The sequence below is a fragment of the Delphinus delphis genome, chromosome 11 (genome assembly GCF_949987515.2).
Source record: "Delphinus delphis chromosome 11, mDelDel1.2, whole genome shotgun sequence".
NCBI classification, from domain to species: domain Eukaryota; kingdom Metazoa; phylum Chordata; class Mammalia; order Artiodactyla; family Delphinidae; genus Delphinus; species Delphinus delphis.
This window is the reverse complement of record NC_082693.1, coordinates 49,674,239-49,679,324: the sequence shown is the minus strand read 5'-3', so window position 1 is coordinate 49,679,324 and position 5,086 is coordinate 49,674,239. Positions and strand designations below refer to the sequence as shown.

General features: G+C 43.0%; 1 pseudogene; it reads right to left on the bottom strand.

Moving 5' to 3' along the window:
* Positions 1-3,865: 3,865 nt before the first annotated feature.
* On the bottom strand, positions 3,866-4,642 carry LOC132434313 (gamma-secretase subunit APH-1B-like; annotated as a pseudogene).
* Between the last annotated feature and the right edge of the window lie 444 nt (positions 4,643-5,086).

Here is a 5,086-nt window from a genome sequence, read left to right as displayed (position 1 = left end):
TTTTAAAATTCTTTCTTTGTCATTAATTTTTGACACTTTTAATATAATATGTCTTGGAAAAGGTCTTTTTGTGCTGAGGTAATTAGATATTCTCTTAGCTTCATGGACTTGTATATCCAGTTCCTTCCCCAAGTTTGGGAACTTCTCAGCTATTATTCCTTTAAATAAACTCTCTGCTCCCTTCCCCCTCTGGGATACTCATTATCCTTATGTTGCCCTTCCTAATGGGAGTCAGATAGTTCTCTTAGGATTTCTTAATTAAAAAAAAAAAAAAATCTTAGGGCTTCCCTGGTGGCACAGTGGTTGAGAGTCTGCCTGCCGATGCAGGGGACATGGGTTCGTGCCCCTGTCCGGGAAGATCCCACATGCCGCGGAGTGGCTGGGCCCGTGAGCCATGGCCACTGGGCCTGCGCGTCCGGAGCCTGTGCTCCGCAACAGGAGAGGCGGCAACAGTGAGAGGCCCGCGTACCGGGAAAAAAAAAAAAAAAAAGTCTTAGTTCTTTCTTATCTTCTACCTGAATTCTTTCCTAGATTTTTTTAAGTGACAAACCACCTTTTTATTGTTCACTGAAAAATACAGGTCTGGAAAGAGTCTATTGCCTTCTGTATTAAATGCAAGGTCTGATATTACAAGTACATATGACATAACAGTATAACTTACATAAAATGATACATATTGTACATAGAGACGGTGCCCACCCCTCTAAACACTAAAATTTAATGGAATGAAGTAAAGCTTTTTATTAAATGAGAAATATAAACATTGCAATCATAAACAAAGTGCTCTAAGCAAAGAACTTTAAAATTGTTTTGTTGTGACATCTACTTTGCTTACCTGCAGTTAGGGATGGTGGGGTGCAGGAAAAACTCAACTAACAAAAAGCTAGCACTCTCAAGGAGCTCCTCCCAGGAAGCAGGTTGCAGATGCCGGAGATGGGCTGCCACCTTGGCTTCCCTGGAGCCCTCAGGCCCACTCTAACTGCTAATCCCTGTCTTGAGGCTAGTTTGATGAACTAGTGGGAGGGCTAGTGGGAAGAGTACTGGGTGGGAGGAAGCCTCTGTCTGGACTGCTTATCTTGCACCAACTCTATGGATAAGAACACCTAGCATCTTTGATGTGTATCTGCCACTCTCAGCAAACACTGAAATGTGCTTGAAAAGGTATTAACATTGGGAACAAAAGCCATTTTCTACACAGTCTGCAGATACCACTTATTCCTTTCAGCTATGTTTTCACTAAGATGCTCTAAAAGAGGCTGCTGCTACTATAATATATTGCCAGTCAGGCGGGCCGGGATTGAGGGCAACAGAACTTCTCCAGTTACAACTACTAATTCATATTAGTTAAAAATGAATACAAATTTATGAGAAAGCCAAAGTCAATCTCTGTTATTCACATGGCAACACAGTGAAGGGCTGCAACAATATTCACATTCCAAGGTCGACTTTAACTATAGCCACACTTCCCTCCAAAACACAGAAAGCCCTGTGTGGAGGAGAACATACAAGATTAACACCACTACCTCCTCTCCAAATACCATCAGGGCTCAGAAAGCTCATTATAGATAACAAATGCAAAAGAAGAAAAAAACGCAACTCAATATACACACAGCAACAGAGGAAGACCACTCTCCCTCTGGGCTTCTTTGGCATCAGGTGAAGCAAGGCTATTTGCAACTGTAGTGCCTAAGCTGGCTATAGCCATGCTCACAAGAGAAATAAGGATTACAAAGTTCCTTTATTCATAGGTAATCAGGGAGTATTAAATGATTTCCTGAACTACGATAACAGTGTCACTATCAAGGAAAATTTTCTTCTTGCCTGAGATGTTTTTATAAATGAGATTTCACAACATTCCAGATTTTTTACTTAATATTACACTATTAATGCGCAGAGGAATCCTCATAGCTCAAGTACGAGCAATATTAATATTCTCAGATATTGCTACACTTTACAGATCAGCAAATATGTTATCAGACTATCCACTTAAGAGATTTGTAAGCCAACAGTAATAACCAACTCTGTATTTTTCTTATCCTGTTCATCAAAGAACACCACACTCCAGTAGGAATGAAGCCCAGTTCAATGAGCATCTTGTTCCCCTCAACTGTGCACAGTAAATTTCACTATTCAATCGCTACGTCCTTGACTCTTCCTATGACTCATCTAGTCTAAGGAAAGTCTTGTATAATGGTGGAAAATTGCAAACCCCGGTGGAGGCATTAGTATTAGTGCTGAAGTAAACTTTAGGAGAATAACTATAATTGCTTATGGGACTGTTTGCAACCTTACTGGAAACCCTACTCCTCCTGCATATGTAGATTGAAGAAATTCTAATAATTTAAACATGAGAGGGGATTTCACTGATAAAGGTCTAGTTCCTGGTCCCTGGTAAGATATGTGACTAGCCCAAAACACTGGCCATGTTTCCATTTTAAACCTGTCCATCACAGTATTGTCAAAGTCTCCCATCTCTCATGCCACTGGTGAGCCCTCTCTTGCTGCTTCTGTGTCTTTTGGATGCTCTACTGCACACAGGGGATTCACTGAGGTTCTCACTTTAATGTGTAGGGAATTTCCATTTCACACCATCAGCTCCCTAAAAACCATCAACTGGGAACAACTTCTAGTTAATAAAGGCACAAATTACTCTTTATAAAGGGAAACAAAAGGGTTGTTTGGAAGCTGAATGAACATCGTAGATACTCCTATAAAGGGAATGCTGTATCTGCTACCAAAACCCAGAGACATCTGCTAGATCTAAAGAATATATGGAATATGTAAAAGCATGAATTTGGCAGTTTAAGACACATTTCCAGTTTTCCACTACACCATTTAGGGAGAAGTGCTAGTTAGTATTACAGGAGCAAATTGTAAGTGTCAAGCCCACCCTATTGGCTTGTTTTCCTCCTGCTTTTGGTAAACTTCTGCCAGCTCCAGTGAAGCCTGTCCCAGGGTACATCACTCAGCAACCTGCAGAGCTGCTCAGAAATAGATCATGGGCTTCACCTCAACTAGTCCAGCAGCTAGTGCTCAGCTGGTAAACACTGCCTTAGGGCAGAGCCTATGAAAAGCCTTAAGCCCAGGAAAAACTTGCAGAAGTTGCACAAAAACTCTTGGTTTCAGAATATCTTCCCAGGAAGTCAGAAAATAATTGGTTTTTAGTTAAAGAAACGGAATCTACGCTCAAAAACAATGTAATACCTCAGAAAAGCAAAACCGAGAATGGAAAAACTACAGAAAAATATACCTCGTTAATCAATAGTTTACTTTGGCTAAATGATCATTAGTAAGTCAGTGCAATTTATTACTGTAGTCAGAAGCACAGCCCACCATGTTCTCACGAAACAGGGTACAAGTGAAGCATGGGAAAACAGTTCACAGAGATGACAGCCCTTTAGCCTTGTGTCACTTCAGAACTTCAAAAGACAAAGGCTATCCAGGATTTGACATTCAGATACTTGCTTGCTAAGCACAAGCTGAGTTAGGAGATAGCTAAACATCCGATTCTTACTCAGTTACAGGGTTCTCAGGAAGTTCCTATTTGGACATCGATGGTTCTCAAACTGGCTGCACATCGAAGTCATCTAGGAAGCTTTAAAAATTACCAAATGCCCAGATCAATTAAATCTGGAGGGTGGAGCCCAGAAATCAGTATTCTTTATGTTTCCCCAGGTGATTCTAACATGCAGTCTGCACTCCACTAATGTATCCCTTTCAGAAAGCTGTTGCATGAAAGCCATATTGTATCCAGATAATTTTGTTTTTTCTAACCCCCAACAGGAAAAGGGATTTTTAGAAAAAGGCACAGCTGTGCTTCTCTCAAGAGGCAGCTTAGCGTTTGGTAAGCGCTGGTCCTCACAGGTTATCTGGAGCGCGGGTTGAAGAGGAGGGAGCCCTTGTCTTGGCAGGGCAGGCAGAGCTTCAGGCTCTGGCAGCTGCCTCCAAAAGCAAAGGATGCCCAGATGCCCCTGAGCACCAGGATGATGTACGCTGACACCAGATTTAATCCGTAACGAGGATGTATGAAGGTCGGGGCTGACACCAGCAGATGGGTGGGAAGAACTACGGAAGGGCGTACCACTTTTTCTTCTCACAGCCATCAAAAAACATGAATGCCCCAGAACCCACGCAGCAATATGATCACCAACATCATGAAAGCTGAATTTAAGGAAGAACGGGGGAGAGTTTCCATGAATGCCCACTGTGCCCGGCCCCAAGGAGTCAGACGGGGTATTTACAAAGGAAAATGCTCCCCTCATGATTCCAAAGCCCAAGCCAGAAACATAAGCCGGCAATCGCATAGAGGGCGCTATGTCATCCGGGTTTATACTCTTCAAACCTTCACTGGCTTTTTTTTCAAGTTCGTAATACGCAAACTGGAACATTTCTTGGATAAGGACTGAGACTAACATGTCAAAGATCAGCAGATATTTCTGTATTGGTCCATCTTTGTTGTCAGCAGTGATCGCTGCCATGGACCAAACAAGGAAGGAAAGCAGCAGAGACACCAAAAGGAAGCTCTGATGATGAGGAAGATGATGTGCAAGGGCCCGGCGGTGACGGTGAAGACGTAGAGCGCTGGCACAGGACCGAAGGCTATGAAGGCGCAGCGCAAGAACACGGCCACCGTCAAGGCCATCACCCGGGGGCCTGGGGGGGAACGCAGGGGCACCACGCACTGACAGAGCTGAGCCTGCAGGCAAAGGCGCAGGGCAGAGGGGAGGGGCGGAGGGGGGTTCTGTTGCTAGATTTTTTCTTAAAGCTGGTGAATTCTCTCTTCCGTATCATCTGCTCTATTTCCAATGCATTCTTCATCTCATTTATTGAGTTCTTTAGCTCCAGAACTTCCGGGGTTTTTAGCATTTCTACCTCCTCGGTAACATATTCCTTCTGGTCGTTAATTTTACTCCTGAACTCACTGAACTGCCTCTCTGCGTTTTCCTGTAGCTCGTTGAGTTTCTTCACAACAGCTATTTCGAATTCTCTATCCGTTAGATCACAGTACTTCATCATGACTTTAAGTTTGGTTTCGGGAGAACTGTCGTTTTCTTTTTGTCATACCGCGTTACTATGGGTTTTCATG